We start from the raw sequence: 19642 nt of genomic DNA, 5'->3' as shown, positions 1-19642 counted from the left end.
CTCCAGTGCTAGCATTAAGGCATGATGACAGCTCCCAGGGATGTGCTGCCCTCTGCTTTATGGGAAATCAGGACCTGAATATTTAAAAACTAATTACAATTAATTAAGATGACTGAAAGAGCAGTGACAGTTTGTGATTCTATTTTTGTCAATTTAATCAATCTCTCCAAAGAAAAGTAGGAAAGAGGCTTTTTAGATTTGACAAACAACTTAATATGCTTTGCAGAGAGACTGGGAAAAGTGAGCACAGTGAGCAGAGAATATCCAGCGAAGTCCTTTACTTTTTCAAATAAACAGCTATTACATTTTGAAAGTGTAGGCAGCCCTGACGGAGAAAGTGGGGAGAGGTAAGAGGAAGGTAAGAAAGTTGGTGGCCTTGAGCAGATGGAGGGATGGTAAGCTCATGGAGACAGCTGTCTCTTCCTGATTTTAAGACTCCATTTTTCAAAAATTTGAATCATGTGCAGAAGTGCTCAAGGCTTACTCCTGACTCTGTGCTCAGGGATCATTTCTCGCTGTGCTCAGCAGACCATATGCAATGCCGAGGATCAAATTTGGTTCGGCAATTTGCAGACAAGCTCCGGAACTCCCATACTAATACATGTATATGTTTGTAGATGTATACATGAACAGAGGTTCTTAGTGTTAAATGGTATCTGCTTGGCATATGTACATGTTTGTGAATATAGAGTCAGCATGTCTTCAGATTGTATTAAAATCTAAAAGGTTTTATTTAGTAATGGTTGTATTAAATATTTTCTCTTGACTAAGTTTACTTGCTAAATTTGTTAAGTAGTACCTATGTTTAAAAAGGAAAACACAACAAGAAACAATTTGAAGAAAAGAGAAAGCTTGTTTTCAGTGGCCATTAATGGACACAAAGGATAGCAGAGATACTATTTCTGTTTAGTTCACTTGACATCTCATTACTCATTGATTTGCTCTAAGGGGTGCCAGTAACATCTCCATTCGTCCCTTTCACATGCTAGTGTAGCTCAATAGCATCTGCTTGCTCCAGGAACACGAAGAGCCTCAAATAAATTGTTCAGGGTCTTGACTAAGAAGTCTGACCATCTCATAGTGGGCAGCCACACGATCGTTTGACGTCCCATGGAATCCAGTCAATAATGGCTCTAGTCCAGCAGTCGTCTCCAAATCGTATTACGTGTCCAGCCCATCTGATTTTTGACGCCTTGGCAAACAAGACAGTGACCCTGATTCTGGATCGTCGATGGATGTCAGAACTCCGGATTCTTTCTCTCACTTGAGTGAAGTGTGATACTACAAGGATAGCTCTTTCAATTCCTCTTCAGGACCGAATAGTGTTCTCATACTGTTTTCACAGGGCCCAGGTCTCTGAGGCATTTGTTAATGAAGGAAGAACAGTGGAATCGAAGAGATGTGCCCGGAGCTGGAGGTTCTTCATCCTCTTAGCTATTTCTTCGACACTCTTGAAGGCGATCCAAGCTGCTCTCTTCCTCCTGCGTAACTCAGGTGCCATTTCATTCATCATGTTGAGTTCTCCACCAAGGTGCATATAACTGTTGCATTCAGAGATATTCATTCCATTGAGAGCAAATGGAATGTCAGGAATGAGTCCTTTTCTCATAAACATTATCATTGTGAGATTCAGCTGTAGTCCTACCTTTCCACACTCCTGGTCAAAGTCAGTCAGCATTTGTGCCGTTTGGCTAATGTTTGGTGTAATTAGCGGAGATGGTGTAGTTGCCGACCGCCTTTCTTCACTTCCATTCCTTCCCATTCCAGTTGTCGCATGACATTTTTTGAGGGTGGCACTGAAGAGTTTTGGTGAAATGGTATCACGCTGCCAAAACCCTCTTCACATGGATGATCACTTCCTTATAGAATGGTAAGATCCTGGTAGTGAATCTGTAATACAGCTCAAGGAGGATCTTAATGGATTGAGGTAGAAGGCCCTGCTTGGGTCGGGCTTCGATGATGCTTCACTCTCAACAGAATCAAAGGCCTTCTTTAAATCAGTGAACATTAGATAGAGCGGCATCTTGGTGTCCCAAGAAACCTCAATGAGCTTGGTTACCATGTAGATACAGTCAATCGTGCTGAATCCTTTTCGGAACCTGGCTTGCTCGCATGGTTGTCCTTCATCTAGTGTTCTGCCAATCCTATTCAGGATGACTTGAGTGAACAGCTTGTAGATGAGAGACAACAGGCAGATCTGGTGATAGTTGCCAATGCCGTGGATGTCTTCCTTCTTGTATAGTAGAACAGTCCTGCTGGTTTTCCTTTCGGATGGAACCTTGCATTCAGACAGGTAGCATGTGAAAAGCCGAGCCAGTGTATTGATGAGTACTGACAGCAGGTTCTTCAGGTGTTCGGGTCTGACCTTGTCTGGGCCGGGTACTGTTCGCTTCTTTACCGATGAAATGGCATATAGGATTTTGGAAGGGAGAAGGTTGGGAACGACATATCCATCGTGCGGAAATTGGTATGTGGGCAGGTGGATGTGGCTGTTGAAGAAATCCAAGTAGAAGTCATTGATAATCTTCTCCATTGCCCATCCAGAAGTTGTGATAGATCCATCAGGATGTTGGAGAGCAGTCATTTTGGTCTTAGAGTTGGCAAAAGACAGGCAGGCATTGCAAATGCTTTTCCAAGCTTCTGACACATCGGCCAGCACTACTGATCTTCTCTCTTTGAGGTCTTCCTTTATCTCTTCTCTGCACTGCTTTGGGAGCTCAGATGTTCCCTTGCGGTTGACTGAGGCTCGCACAAAGCCACAATGGTGATTGAGCTCGAGAGTTTTCAAGAGAGGCATCTTTTTGTGGATATCTCTCTCAGCATTTGTCACACAATCATGGAGGTGCTGAACCAGTTGATAGTATTCTTTGTCAATGGTGTCAAAAATGACATCTTCCCATGTTGCCACAGTAGTGCCTAAGAGCTCCCAGTTGGTGATTGTTCTGGGAGTTCTCTTCTTAAACTTTTCAACCCTTTCTCCCTACTCCATGAAGTAGAATTTTGTAGGAAGGAGACGGTGGTCCAATCCTGTTTGGAATTTTTGGACAACTGCAATATCAGTCAGGCAAAAACGTCAATTGAATATGATGTGGTCAATTTCATTGTGGAACCATCCACCAGGAGACTCCCATGTCCAACATTTAGATTTGGCTTTCTAGAACTGTGAGTTACAATGGATGGTCTTGTTCAACATGATGAACTCAGACAGTCTCTCACCCTGTTTGTTCTATCTAGGCCATGGGTCCTAGTGTGGAGTTCTTCAGCTGATCTTCTTGGTCCTATCTTGACATTAAAATCATTGACAATGATCTTGTAGAAGGTGTGGTCTTCTTTATAGAACTTCTCCAGCTCCATGTAGAACTTCTCAATTTCTTCTTGATCTTAATTGGGTGTTGGTGCACAGACAATGAAGATAGAAACTGCCAGCAATGAGCCGTATCTATTCAAGTGTAATCGTCCAATTTGGGATATTAGACATTTGAATGAATCAACGTTCATGGTCAAGTTCATGTTGACAAGGACACTGACACCACTGACGCCTCTTTTGTCACATGTCCTGAGAAACAGTTCTTCTCCAGTGTTGAAAATGGCTGATATGGTTGATGCCTTCTCGTCTTGGTCAGACCAATGATGTCATACTTGATCTTTCGTGTTTGCATCATCAGGTCCTTAATGGATGGATGCATCTGATGCCAGCATATGTGCATTGAAAATACGAACAGTCATTTTAGTCTTTCTTCATTTTAGCAGCCTAGTTCGGCCATAGATTTTATCAGCCTCTCCTTCCTCATCCTTCTTAATGCTGCCATATTTGGTGGCTCTTTCAGGGACAGGGGAATGAGACCCATTGTATTTACTGTTTTTGACATGTCAAATATACCACAGATAGCTTGCCAGCCTCTCCGAGAGTGATAGAGGATTTTTAGAGCAGCCTCTAATTGCCCTTGCAGGTGTTCCCATGGTTCAAACCATATTTGAACCCCATCAAATTTGGTACGGTAATCTTGGAAGATGGGTATAAGTGTTTTATGATGTGTCCAGAAAGCGGCCTGGAGCATGGCGGCAGCTGGGTAGTGGAGGTAGTGGAGGTCTGCTGATGAGGTATTTATCTGGTACTGGTAGGGTGGGGCTTCTGGGTGTGATCCCTGGGTTGCCAGAGATTGGTGGGAGCAGGCAGAGTGTCTCTCTGCCTGTTCAATGCTTGTTAGAAATTTTCCTGCTATGGACAGGGAGTCGTGCTGGAGTGTGGGTGGACTGAACTGATTGTGGTCATTGGCATATCCTCTGGGTTCGCTCCCAAACCCAGACAGCGGGGAACACAAGGGCAACTGTCCCCTCTCTGACCTTTGTACCGCACATAAGAAATGGGGTTTCTGAACCTTTTCCTCAAGAATACCATGGTAAGTCAGGAAACTCACACATTGGTCTCACAGAACTTGTGAATACATAAGTTAGTTTGCTTATAACAGCCAGTTGTGCTGGAGCAATAGCACAGTGTGTAGGGCATTTGCCTTGCAGGGGGTCGACCCGGGTTCAATTCTTCTGCCCCTCTTGGAGAGCCTGGCAAACTAACAAGAGTATCCCTCCTGCGTGGCAAAACCTGGCAAACTACCCGTGACATGTTTGATATGCCAAAAACAGTAACAACATGTCTCAGAATGGAGACGTTACTGGTGCCCACTTGAGCAAATCGATGAACAACTGGAGGACTGTGCTACAGTGCTTATAACAGCGAGTTTTCTTATCCTGAATACATTAAAAAGTATTTTTACAAATATATTAATTGAAGAATCGAAAACTGTTTCAAGTAACCGTAAAATGAGTAAAGGAGTCATGTAGGCATTTCTGTTCTTCCTTGTTCGTTTTTTTTTTTTTCCATTTTGTTTGGCCCCCGGCTTTCTGCTCCTGTTTTGCTTTCTCTGTGATCACAGACTCAGATACTTCACACTTTCTTCCTTTTCACACCAGGGCAGCTGATGCAGGAATGAGGCACTAGGTCACTTCCAAGTGAAGGAAGTCCAACCTCTAGTCTCCATTAGACCGGAAAATGAATATTGCAATAAAGGGAGTGGGTGAAGCCACTGTGGGCTCACAGTACAAGCTGCAGGCTCAGCATTTTTAAGATAGTATCATGGGTGAGTAGTTAATTAGGTAAAAGCATCCAATCCCAGTGGAATGCAGAGAAATGAGGCCTATACATTTTTATCCTTGAATATTGGAGGGAAATGAACATTGATTCCATTGGCAACATCTCTTGGGTACTTCTGCTTCTTTTTTTTTTTGTTGTTGAAATGACCTTACTATCAGTGATACCTATAGGCTAAATATAATTGCTTTTTAAAAATTATAGTTTTATCCTACCCCTATCAATAGTTCCTTCCATTCAAAACTAATTAAAGCGTTCTATGTCGGAAATTTTTTATATGAGTACTTTCCATTCTTTACCTTATCGATTTATGTAACTTGGTACAAATGGCCAATTTCAAATGAATGGTCTGTCTTCCCACTTCTAGCTCCTAACTCTCATTTCTGATATTGATTGAATTTTAAGATGTTAGATGTTAACAAACATAGAAACAGATAAAACTCTCTCTGCGTGTTCATGTATGTTTGGAGGAGAATTCTTTTCTCATTTTAAGGAATATATGAAACTGACAGCACTTTTGTTATTTATTTATTTATTGCTAGATAGCACTTTTGAAACTGGGGGTTGAACTGCATAGGAATTATTAGCATGTGCAAATTTGTTTATTAAGTAATTTTCAAATCTTCTTCAGGTGTCTGCTCATCTGAAAAATTAAGATAATAATATATTATGGTTTTTAATGTGTTTCAAAAGATAGAAAGCCTTTAAATGAGTGCCTAGTGCATAAGGAATTCTTAGTAATAAAAGTAATCATAGTGGTTGCTATCATTCTGGCTATTTTTATCTGAAGCATTTTAAGATTTTGTCAAATGGAAAGATATATTTTAAAATTGGAGGCATCTTAATTAATTTTTTCTATTATTTTGCTGATATCATTTGAATTTATTTTTATCACACAATTGCTACCCAGACTTGAGGACCTAGAGGGCTGGGGGATGTCTTATAATTTCACTGGTGGTAGAGAACACCAGAGCAGGTGTTCACCAAATTGAAACAAAGCTCTGAGGTTTGGATTTGGTTCTTATTTCTCATTACTCTCTTTGCTATTCTGGACTCAAGATGTCAGGAGTACTATACCCAGATTAGAAGACAGAGAGACCATAGATTTGAGTTCTGGTTCTGCTGATATCTGGTCCAAGGCCTAAGGGGTTGTCTTTTTATCTCAGTCTACATTCCTTTTTAAAACATTTGTTAATGTTTATTTTATGGAGATATGAAATAAATTAATCTTAGTAATCAAGTGAAATATACATTCATATATATTCACTGATTACTTTTTCTGGCCAAGGCAAGAGCATTATTTTGTAGATAAAAATAGTAATGTTTTCCTGTCTGATTTTTTTCTTGTTTCTAATGTAGATTGCATGTGTCGTGTGTACTTTGTAGGTCCAGCAAAGTAATTGGAAGGTATATTAAAAGATTTATATCTGAGATTATAAAACATCTCATTTGCTTCGGTTCCAGTGTGTCAGCCATGCCTATTTGGTTTCAGAAATTGTGTGGGTAGTAATGGGGTCACTTTTACCTGTGAAATGGCTGGGAGCTTTCTTTAGAGCATTCTGTGTAGATGAATGGGGTGGTGGTGGTGTGGGTGTAGGGGTGGGGGTTGGGGGGAGGGATGGGCTGTTTTCCAGCTTAAGTATACTGTGTTCTTTCTGTATTTTCTAGGTATGCAAACTATCACCAAATAGAATCTGAATTGATTGTCCATGTTATTTGAGTAGCATTTTAGCAGTTGAAAGAATTGGTTCCTAAGAAATTAGCTTATTGCCCTCATGACAGCTTTCCTCTGATTCTGCCAAATACCAGCAGCACTGTTTGGGATGAGTTATTTTAATTTCTGTGAGCCAGGGTGCAGCCACCTTTAAAGGGCAAGGCAGGACGAGGAGAGGAAAAGAAGTCACACCAGCCAAGCCTCTCTTCTCTACCAGTTCAATGTAGTTTGCCTGTGACTTCCATCCCCTTACTTGCTTCCCTTCGCCCAGTGCTCTGGGCTTACTCCTAGCTCTGCCCTCATTCCTGGTGCATCTCAGGAACATGTGGGCTGCCAGGAATCAAACCTGGGTCAACAGAGAGGTAATACAGCAGGTAAGGTGACTTCCTTGCATGCATCCCACCCAGGTTCAATCCTGGGCATTCCAAATGGTCACCATAGCACTCTCAGGAATTATTCCTGAGTACAGAGCCAAGATAAGCCTTGAGCATTTGCTGGGTGTGGCCCCAAAACAAACAAAACAAAAAGCCTGATCAGTGATTTGCAAAACAAGCACTTTACTTGCTATACTGTCTCTCCTAGCCCCTCATTAAGTAGCTGCTTATGTCATCCTTTTACCTCTCCTTGAGGCAAAGAGATGTTGATTGGGTATTGGGCCACTCCAGTCACCAGGACATCAGACTGTTTCTAGGGATTTCTCTGTTTATTAAGTATTTAGCAGAAACTTGCAGGTAGTAGGCAATGGGAAAACAGTGTCTTTCCTCATGTCTTATACATGGTGAGTTTATGAATGCAATAGAAGTGTTTTAGAAGGAAAAAAAGTGGATGTCCATATTTAATGTAGATTTATTTTAATTTATATCTCATTTTGCAGAATGTTAAAAAATGTTACAAGCATGCATCTCATCTAGGAATTGAGGAACTATGGAAGTAGATAGGATTATGATGAGCCTGTAAATTCACTTCTTTGCAAATATGCCATTTTAAACCAAAGCATAAACATATTACATGATTTAAACTCAGGGATTAAAAACGTTTTTTAGAAGATATACACTCTCCTTTGAATGTAATGATTTGGGGACAATATTTCAAGATTAATTTTATAAGGCTGCTCAAATAAGTATTTTTATAGAATTATTAATAAAAATAGTTTTATTTATTAACAGACACAGCACTAAAAATTTTTGTATACGTCACGTCGTTTTTGAATACAAAAACATACAAGCCATGTGAAGTCAAAATCTTGATCTGCCGTGATGGTGTATTACAGAAGATGCTGCTTTTAGCTCCAAAACTAAAAAAAAAAAAAAGCCTTCTCCTTTGTCAGACTGGACTTAGCAGTGCTCTTTAATTTTCATTTGTTCAGTTACTGATCATGAATCAAACCAGGTGTTTGTGATCCAAGGCTACTGTCAAGGTATCACCCATGAAAATCTATAGAAAATATTGGATCCTTAGAAGTTTATACTAAAGTCAGATATTATGAATTAATTTTCCTTATTTCCTCAAAGTATGCCTTTTGAGAAATGAAGTTTTCCTCTTGAAGTAAGAATTTGTATAATGTCCTCCCCCCCCCGCCCCCCCACCCCCACCTGTTTTTGGTGAATATGTTGTTTGTATAACCTCTGCTCCATCTCTAATAATTCATCTTCAGAGATAAATTATCACTCCTAGAATTAGGGAGAAACTAAAGCAAAGAGTTTAGATTTGTGGAGAGTTGTATTCATATCTGTATTCTTATCTCAATGATTTAATTACATAAATGCCAACTTGTAGAGGTGGTTTTAAAATCTGGTATTTGCATGTACCACACATGAAATGTTTAGAGTTCTTTATTAGTTGTTTCATCTAATTTTTAGCTTGATCTGTACCCACATAACCACACCCACATTTTGACACACATGCATGAATAAATACATGTGCATGCACACACTTGCAAACACAGTTTTTAGATAAAATTATATTTAAAAATGTAATTTAAAAATCATAATTAAAAAATTGAAACAGCCTTGGACCATATGTAACCATAAATCAGTGAAGTCCCAGCTAAACAATGCTGTTATAGGACATATGGCACAACAAAAATGGCTCTTTGGTTCTATTATAACTTACTCTATGCTACATGAATTGAAACTTTTTGGTTTAGTCCACAAAGAAGTTTATTAGGTCAGAAATCATTTCCTTCAATTACAGTTTTCGATAAAGCGCAGTGCATTTAAAGAAAGTTTCCCTGAAGCAGAGGGTCAGATATTACAGTTTTCTGGAAAAGACCCTGGACACTTAAGATGATAGTGCTAGTTAATTCTATTTCCCTGGGCGAGGTCTCGCTGTGGGAACACAATGCACCACTTTGGCTGAGATGCAGTTTCCAATAAATATGGAAATTATGGCTTCCATTGCTGTGGCCTGGTATGGGTTCTCATGGGAAATAACTAGAAACTGTGTGATAGGTTTGAAATTAATTCCTACACTCCCCTCCCTGAAGTATCCAACCTGTACTTACAAGATGTACCGTTATTTCATGGCCATCCAGAAAGATGAGCAGATGCAGTCCTATTTTGTAGAATGAAACTGCTGTGATAAAAATCTAGCCCACGTAGTCTCGTCAAGGAAGACTTGAACAAAGCAGCTATGATTTTATGAGTTGCACAGAGTGGCCGACGCTTTTGTCAGCACTGTGACCCTTTTCCTTTCTCTTTCTTTGGCTTTTCTGATGGCTCTCAGCAAAGGTAAAATGTGCCTGGCATTTTGAGATTCATTTCTGGAGGAGCCATTAGAATGATTATACTGTGAATCTTTTTTTTTTTATTTTAATTAGTGAAACACCATGGAGTACTGTGAATCTTAAAGGAGGTAGTTGTTAAGAGGTGGGGAGGGGGAACAGGTGATAAAAGGGTTTTGAAGCTCTTTAGATGGAGCAGTCATCCCTTGAGCATTTGTTAGCACTGTTCCAGTGGGGCAACTACCCACTGAGGTTAGACCAGCCTAGGTTATCTATGTTTTGCATTTGCCTTCTCCTGAAACAGTGTCTGAAAATAGAAAGGGCCCTGGGTAGGTAGGCTTGGCCTCTGCTGGATGTTTGTGGTTGCAGAGTTTCAGGGGCAAAAGTCCATGGACACAATCTAGTTTTTTTTTTTTAATTCCTCCATTAAAGACCGGTAGTCCCTATATTCTCCTTAATTTGTTCTGTGTTATCATGTTAGATTGTGTGTAGTCTTTTGATTCTGTGTGTCATTGGTCGGAAAAACACCTAAGTAAGCCCTGCTTTGTTCATTCCTAAACACAGGAACGGGAACTTTGTCAAGATTTTAGTAGCTTGATAAAAAGAAATACTTCTGTGTGATGCTTTGAGTCCTAGGGAAATCAGTCCTGAACAGATATAAGGTCCAAACCAGGGTTGGAATTTTGCAGAGAAAGAGCTGAGTGCACTGGAAATCTGCAGCGGTGCCTAGAGGCTGTTTGGTAGAAAGGTTATGCTGTCTGCCCCACTCATGTTACACCCTGGGAGCACCTGGCTCTACTCCCTATGTCTCATGGTGCATGAAGTCTCAGCATCTGGAGCTTTGTCACTTCTCCTTTTACACATCGGAACCTAAGCAGTGAGAGGTATCAAGGTCTCAGGCTGAACTATGAGAGGAGTTGGGGTCCTCTGTTTACTCATGGTCCTGTTCTCCAGTGCACCAGGTAAAGCCTTTGTGCTTGCTTGCCTGCTTCCCTACATGCCTGATTGATTTCCTTCCCTTGGTATATTTTCTAAGCTGCAGCTTTTGTCCTAGTAATTGATCACAGCGTCCCAGAATTTCTCCAGTGACTGATCTCCCGTCTCTTCGCAGCGTTCCTTCCGGACTTGAGTCCCTGAATCTCTCTCTGCCACCCGGGGTTCCGGTGTGCTTGTCACTACCATGTTTCTTCTTCTACGGACTCTGATGTAGGAACTTGGTGTAATATTCTAGCATCCATTTTGGAGTGTGATGGTCCTCTTTCCATGTATTGAGTCAGTAGGAATGTTACCATGTACAATGATTTATTTTGGGGGTGGGTGGGGTATGGAGTTGGCTGTGCTCAGGATTATTCTTGGTGGTGCTCAGAGAACCATATGCTGAGTCAGAGATCCAAATAGTTTGGCCGTCTGCAAGGCAATAACCTTACTCTTTTTTTTTTCTTTTACTTTTTTTGGGTCACACCCAGTGATGCTCAGGGGTGACTCCTGGCTCTCTGCCCTCAGGAACTACTCCTGGTGGTGCTTTGGGGACCATATGGGATGCCAGGGATTAGAACTCAGGTTGGCCTACCTGCTGTACTATCGCTCTGGCCCAGTCACCTTATTCTTGATAGGATAGTTTTCACTAATAGAATATGTGTAGTAAGACTGCCTCAGGACAAAGAATCATGGGCTTCACAAGTTTCCATAGGTGATCTTAGAGACCACTGGAAAGAGAAAGCCCAGGCCCTGGGAGGTTAAGTGGTCATACTCACTTACCCTAGATATGTTAATAGGTCACACTGTTGCCTAGTCAGACACTAGATCTCCTTGCTTTTCCCAAGTCATCTGCTTATGGTTCCATAAAAAAGTTGTTAGCTATGGACCTAATTTTTTTTAAAAAAAGTTTTTCTGGGTTCTTTTTTGTTTGTTTTCTTGATGTTTTGGTTGGGGCACAGCCAAAGGTGTTCAGTTCTTACTCCTGGCTCTGCACTCATGGGTAACTCCTGGCAGGGATCCAGGAGCCTTATGGGTGTCAAATCCTATTTGGCCACATGCAATGCGTATCTGTTGTACTCTCATTCCAGTCACTAGTCCTGGACTTTAGATGCAAAGTTTCACCTTCTAGAAAATCTATTATTGGCAATTAGATAGGATGTTATGGTATTGCCAATCATAAGAGCCCTGTCATAGTGTTTTCCATGTGTTATTTGCATGACCTTGGGCATAAGGTCCAGTGCTTATGTCCTATTGTGAGCACAGACCATTCACTATTAATCCTTGATGCCTCCTAGTACTGCAAAACTTCCCGAATGTGGCCTAGACAAGACCTCCCTTATTTCTGTAATTTAATCTGCATAGGTATCTTACCTATTACCTGTCTATATGGGTTACTGTTCTGGATATATTGGGCCTATGATACCATAGTGGTAGATCCTACTACTTTCATTTTGACATGCTGAGTCATTGACCATTGCAAAAAGTGTCCAAGGACTGGCTTGTCCACTTCCTTCCTGTGGCTTCTGGGACAGCCTCAGTAAAATTTGCATTTAGGACAGAGAGTGCATCATCTTTGTGTACACACCACACACACGCGCGCACACACACACACACACACACACACACACACACACAGACCCCCATGCACGTGTGCATGCATATTCCAGTTGCAGGTATAGTGCAAGTTCTAGCCCCTCCATGATGCCTTATCTAGATTTTAGTACTGGACAAGACCCAACAAAATCTCAATACACATTGTACATTGCTACTACTCTATTATTTAAATAGTTTGTCACTTCCCCTAAGTGGAAATTAGGGCAAGTATACAAAGAGTACATGCATTTCTACACTTAAAGCATCAATTCTAGCACATTTCTCTCCATCAAAAGACAAAAAAATAGGAAAATCAGACATTTATGTATCTTTCCAAAATTCCTTACAGGGAACATTGCTGGAAGCTGAGTTGTTAATTTAGTTTCAACTTTGTTTATCATCACGGACATTTGTTCAAACAAAGAAGTGCTTATCAGTGGAAATGATAACTTTGATAAATTGCCCAGCTTCCTGCTTACCTACTGCTTTCTGGTAATGTTAAACCCAGTAAGTCCAAATAAAATTAAGCTAAATGTTTTTCTCAGTAGAGCATCCCTTGTCCTTTACAGATAATTTAGTTTTTCTCTTATACCCCTTCTTGGATTCTATATAACTTCCCAGGTATTAATCCTATATTTATTCCCCACAGTCTACCTTAATTTCCACTTACCTTCGGTTATCTGTATTCCTTGGTACTTCCTCTCATCCCATTATCTCCTCTTGCTTTGGATCTTCAAGCAGCTGCTATAGAAATGTCCCCCTTGTTCTCTGCTAACACACACAATACAGGGGTATTGAATCTTTGGGAGAGTGAGTGCCCTGGGGGCTTGGCTGATAAGTGGCACATCAGTCACATATACTGTTGTGTAGAAAGTCTCCTCCCCCATTGTGTTTGCTTATATACACCATTCCTGTTAATGTCTGGCCTTATTGTCAATTAGCAATGTTTATATTTTGCACTTAGATTTATAGAAGACAATTTTTACCATGTCCTCTCACTGATAGGGCTTGATGCAGCTTCTCCTGGCTGTCTACTTTAATACCAATGGTAGATAACAGAGAAAAATATCAAAACAATTATGGTGGCTAGTAAACTAGTCTTTTGCAGAACTCCTGAAAAAATTTCTGCTGAACACAGGGCTGACATTGCTGCACAGAGATAGACCCCATGGGCCATCACTGCCTAAAAGACTCAGAAGCCCCTTTCCGGGGGTCCTGTGCTTTCAGAATCTTCAAAATACTATAGCAGATCTCTTCTGCATCTATTTTTATACCAAGTGACAATCTGCCACTCCTCAAAATCTACTTCCTTGTTTGATGAGTGCACCAGAGGGGAAGAATAAAATGCCTCCTGTCCAGTAATGTCCCTGTAACACACTATCCGTGTGAGTAGACGAAAGGCTCTTCTAGCATTAGGTGGCACATACATTGTGACTTTTCTTGTACTCTTTGATTAGTGGAGCTTGAGGTACAGAAATGTGCAATAAAAAAAGAATCTCAGGGTCAGTACAGGAAATAAGGAATTTGCCTGACACATGTGAAACAAGTTCAATTCCCAGCACCCCATATAGTCCTAAGAGACCACCAGGAGTGATCCCTGAGAGGCAGAGCCAGAAGTAAGCCCTGAGTACTGCCATTTGTGGTACAACAATTAAATAATAAAGTAAAATAGAAAAGAATCTCATATACAAAAGTCTGGAATTAATGACACAGTTTGTACTATAGAGTAGAATTCAAATGAGTATTCAGATGCCGCCATTCCAGAGGTTTGCAGTACATGTCACCATATTATTTGTTTGAGAACCTTAAATTTGTGTAATTTCCTCCCTGCTCAGGAGTAAATGCACTGTCCTTCCATTGTTCATTGATTTGCTCGAGCTGGTACCACTAACACCTCACAACAAATGGTGAGATTTGTTGTTACTGTTTTTGGCATATCGAGTACATATGGGTAGAAGCGATAGCACAGCGGTAGGGCATTTGCCTTGCTTGCAGCCAGCCTGGCTGAGCCGGGTTCGATTCCTCTGCCCCTCTCGGAGAGCCCAGCAAGCTACCGAGAGTATCTCGCACGCAGGGCAAAGCCTGGCAAGCTCTCTGTGACGTATTCAATATGCCAAAACACAGTAGCAGGAGTAAATAAGCACAAAAAACTCCAAAAAAAGATGACTCAGGAAAAAATGATTTTAATAGTCAGTATTTGATTTGAAGTTTCTTATTTCCAATATATGGATTATATACATTTTAATATACAGCCTCTAAGTTACAACATGCAGGTATGACAAAAGCATTTATTGAAGAAGTTAAATTATATAGGAATACTTATATTCAATCAAATGTTATAATGTTGGGTCCAGAGAGACAGTAAAGGATATGAGGTGCTTACTTTGCATGCAGTAGACCCAGTTTGATCTTGGCACCACCTGGTACCTCAAGAATCCCTTCAGTACATCCTGGAGGCCATCAAGTAACTATGGGGTGGCCTGGCTAATATTCAGCATCACATACTGCTGGGATTACCACATTTTTGGGTTTTTGAGTGTAGCGATCAGCCCAGATGCCTGAGAGTAACCAGGAGGGGCCTTTGGGTCTCCTCAGCACCCCTTTCCTCAAATTATAATATTTATTTTTAATTGGGAATGCCATTTACCAATCTAGTGGTAATACACCTAACTTTTTTTTTGTTGTTTTATTTTTGGACCATATCTGGTAGTGCTTAGGGATCATTCCCGGTAGAGTTTCAGAGGTCATATGTTCAGGATACCAGGATAGAACCTGGGTCAGCTGCATGCAAGACAAGCACCCTACCCATTGTACCATTGCTACTCCATTAGTATAGCTAAAATTTTAGTTTCTGCCTTAAATATTTTTTGTGTCTCTGCTTACTATCTACTTGAACACAGACACAAAAAGACAGATATTTTAATATATAAATATTTTTTAGGCTGGAGAGATAGCACAGCAGGCAGGGGGTTTGCCAGGTGACCCGGGTTTGATTCCTCTGCCCCTCTCCTAGAGCCAGGCAAGCTACCGAGAGTATCTTGCCTGCATGGCAAAGCCTGGCAAGCTCCCTGTGACATATTTGATATGCCAAACGCAGTAACAACAAGTCTTACAGTGTTACTGTGCCCACTTGAGCAAATCGATGAATAACGGTAGGACAGTGACAGTGATAGTGATAAATATTTTTATCTTGGTCCTATTGTTCTGAAACCTGACTTTAAATTTATTTAATACTATATCTTAAAGATTTTGTATTCTATATACATATGTATTAACATTTTTTATATTGCTATATGATATTACATTTCTGTGGATAACTTATAATTCTCTTTTGGTCAACCTTCATGGGAATTCCAATATGCGATTATTACAAATACTAGTCTAATGAACTGTCTAAATATTTTTGTGCCAAAAATGTCTGTGGAGTATATTCCTAGAAGGAGAATTGTTGAATCAAGTGGCATGCAAATTTTGCATCTTGATCGATATTGATATTGATAAATTTCCTCTACAGTAACTACCTATTTCCTTTCTCATCAGTGAAAATGCCCATATTTTTCTATAGGAATGCCAATATTTACCTAACATTATTTAATATTTGCTTACCATTATTTAATTCTTTTAGTATGTTTACTGATATATTTTAATAGCATTTAATAATCATAACTTTTTTTTTGTGGGTTGGAGGCCAAACTTAGCTTCTCTCAGAGATTACCTGTGACTGTGTGCTCAGGGATCACTCCTGACAGTGCTTGAGGGCCCCTATGTGGTATTGTACGTTGAACCGGGCTTGTCCACATGCCAAGGCAAGCACCCCTATATGTCTTTGGGCCCAGTTTTGTATTTGAAGGACACGTTCTTTATAGTTTGGAAATCTGTCTGTTTGCCCTGAGAGAGATGAACAGGTAGAGCTTTCTGCAAGAAATGTCTCACCTTTTTATGGGCCACATTCCCATCTTGACTGTCCCTAGCCCTGACTGAGGGGCAGGGCACACAGCAGACAGAGGAAGCCCCAGAACAGTCCTGTTCCATTAGTTCCTAGAATCTCTTCTCAGATGCAGTGGAGCAAGAGTGTTTTTGTGCAAGCATAATCTGAGAAGCCTAGGTTTTGCCTGGCTCTACTGCCTCACAGTAAGTTAGTTCTCAAAAGACTTACCCAACAGCGAGCTGCTCTAAGGGTGAAGGGTGTGGGATCTGTAGTTACTCAAGTGTGACAGTGTAGCTCCCTGCTCTAGAGGGGAGCCTTGGGCTGCCAGTAGAGCAATCTAGTCATGAAAATTCAAGCTGTCTACCCTAAGAAGAAGTTACTTTAGGTAGAAAATTATTCATTGCAGCATTTTATAAAATGGCAAAGATGTAGAAACTTGCCCACAAATAGAAGGATGTTTAACTAAATTATGGTACCTCCCCAAAGTAGTGTATTACTAGAGCCATTACGGACTGGTGTGTTTAAAGACCATTTAGCCAAATGGGAAAACACATTATTAGGTGAAAAAAGCAGGGTTCCAAATGGTACTGATGGAATGTATTTTATAAAAATTTTTATAAAGGTAAAACTCATAGGAAGAAATGAGAGTGGAATATTCCAAAGAAATTTAAATGGCAGTTAGATGGCATTATGTGGAGTAACATTTTATGCTTTTCTTTTTACCCCATAAATATTCTACTGTGAACAAATATTTTGTTTAGGTAGATAGATGTAGACATATATCTTCATGTGCTCTATTGAAGTGCACAAAGATTTCATCATTGTATTTTATGTGTGTTTATTTGCAGAGAAAATCTTAGACTTCAGCTTTTTAATTTATAAATACAAATACCTCCTTCATCTGGGGGATTATGTATAAATTCCAGAAAACTTTGAAAGGAGGGTGTTTTAATTGTTTTTCTAGTTTTAAGTGGTAGGACTCTATATTCTATCACTGTCTCCTTCTTGAAATAGTTTCTTACACTAATGTTAAAAGTAGTATTTAAGAATTCTCAGACAAAATGCTTTAAAAATCAAAGCATGGCATAATGAAGGATGAGGGCTGAATAAATGAAAGGAATAATACTCTGGCAGAATAGTTACATGAAGGAGCTTTAAAAACAATGGTGTAGTCTTGAGACTTCTCTGAAATGCTGTGAGTCAGAGACAAATTCTCTCCCAAATGCTCCAGAGTCACATTATCCTTCTCAAGCAGAAGGAAGCATAACATAACATACCATAACCATGCTGCCGAACCCCACACCAGACTGTGTCTTTCGGGGCACCTGAATGGGGGTGGATGAAACCTTCCCCACCCCAAGGTGTCTAGCCCCAGCAGCCGAAAATCTCCAGTACTCAACTGCTGCCACACTCACATCCATTCTCCAATGACCCAAGCCTCACCCCCAAGTTTACGTATTTCTGGACTGTGCAGCCACATTGGCAGCCACATAGCAACTCATACCTTATACCACCCATACGCCAAGAGTACCTCACCACATTTGATGGGGTTTAAAGTAGGAGGCAACCAATCTTAGAGGGAATTTTTTTTTTTTACGGATACACACACACACACATATAGCAGCACTGTAGCACTGTCCTCCCGTTGTTCATCGATTTGCTCGAGTGGGCACCAGTAATGTCTCCATTGTGAGACTTGTTGTTACTGTTTTTGGCATATTGAATATACTACGGGGAGCTTGCCGGGCTCTGCCCTGATATATACACACAAGGCTCAACCTTGAATGAACATGTTAGTGATCTCTTATAGAACAGCTTAATGGTCCTTGGGTGAAATACGACAATCTTCACACTCCTCTGAGGAAACTTTTTTGGAGCATTTTTAGCATTTTTTCATAACAATAATCCAAACTAAATTATTTTGGTTCTGCTTTGGGATAGGGGTTGGGGTTTGGAATGGAAACATCTGGAGTATGGTGGAGGGAAGGTGTAATGGTGGTCAGATTGGTGTTCAAATATTAAATGTAATCAAATATTGTGAACAACTTTAGAAAATAAAAAATATTAAAAAGAAACAAATTCTCTTCAAAATGCTGACTTAATTGGCTGCTAAAACATTCCTGTGGGAATGCAGGATAGCTTACAAGAGGAAGGAAGAGTTGTGATGAGTAGAACACAACTATTCCTGGATGTGTTCAGGTTCTGTGATCTTAGGTGGTGGAACAGGGGTAGGCTGACTTTGAGATAATCCACTAAGCTGCCATTCTTTCTTATTTTGGGGGACACAGGCATCACACCTGGCAGTGCAAAGGAGACCACATAGAATGGGAGCAAAAAAGGAATGTAAGAGAAATGTATTTGTTCAATTTAATAGTACTGAATAGTAACTTTGAGAGATATAAGTCCTGTTATGAAGAGTTACTCTTTTTATAGTAAACAGATTTTTTCCCTGGGACAGTCTTTGATATTTTCAGTTATACGTGGAATGCTAGTGGTGTGATTCATAGCACTTCCTAGTATATTGAAAGAAGCTAAAATGTTTATATATCCCCAACTTAAAAAATCAGTTTCACGGCGAATTATATTAGGAATGGCTTGAGATTTTTAAGCATTTTAAAGCTTTGTGTTTGAGAAGATCTTTAAAAAAAAATGACAAGATTTTCTTATGCAGTGTCAATGACCAGTTCATGGGAGGGATTTGTGGCATTGAGAGACCTTTGTATTATTCTAAATTAAGCTGTTTAACTTTCTTTACTTTTACTGTAGTCACTCTTTTGTGGGGAATTTTTGTTTAATAAAGAATAATTATTATTATTATTATTATTATTTTGGGTGTTAGAGATGCAACCTAGTACCTCATGTGCAAGACAAGTGTCTTGAATATGATATTACATAAGCATAATCATACATAAATGGTTTTAAGATCACATACCTACTGGCCACTAATATGATGGCAATTGTCATATGAAAACAATATTATCAAAAACAAAAAAAAAGAACCTTACTATGTTAGGTTCTTTAAACTTGAACTAGTATTTTTATGGTACTATAAATATAATAATGGATTTATTAATGTTTTATTAGATTTATGTATTACTATTTTGAAGAGTTAAACAGTGCACTAGAAAATATGTAATTAATATTATTGATTTACTCTATAAATAATCTTGTATTTTATGAAATTATCCCCCATCCAGTTCTACACCCTCTGTAGCACTGTCCTCCCGTTGTTCATCAAGTTGCTCAAGCGGGCCCAGTAACATCTCCATTGTGAGACTTGTTGTTACTGTGTTTGGCATATCAAATACAACATGGGTAGCTTGCCAGGCTTTGCCGTGTTGGCGAGATACTCTCAGTAGCTTGCCTGGCTCTCCGAGAGGGACAGAGGAATCGAACCTGGCTCGGCCAGGCTGGCCGCATGCAAGGCAAACGCCCTACTGCCCTGCTATCGCTCCAGCCCTCTACACCCTCTATTACATATATATTAGATTGGATCCCAGACCTTCTCAATATTGGGATCCTGTTGAAATGCAGGTTCCAATTCAGAGGGTCTGGGATGAC

Source organism: Sorex fumeus, unplaced genomic scaffold, assembly GCF_029834395.1.
Source record: "Sorex fumeus unplaced genomic scaffold, SorFum_2.1 ptg000008l, whole genome shotgun sequence".
Lineage (NCBI taxonomy): Eukaryota > Metazoa > Chordata > Mammalia > Eulipotyphla > Soricidae > Sorex > Sorex fumeus.
The sequence above is the reverse complement of the archived record's forward strand: the minus strand, read 5'-3'. Positions refer to the sequence as shown.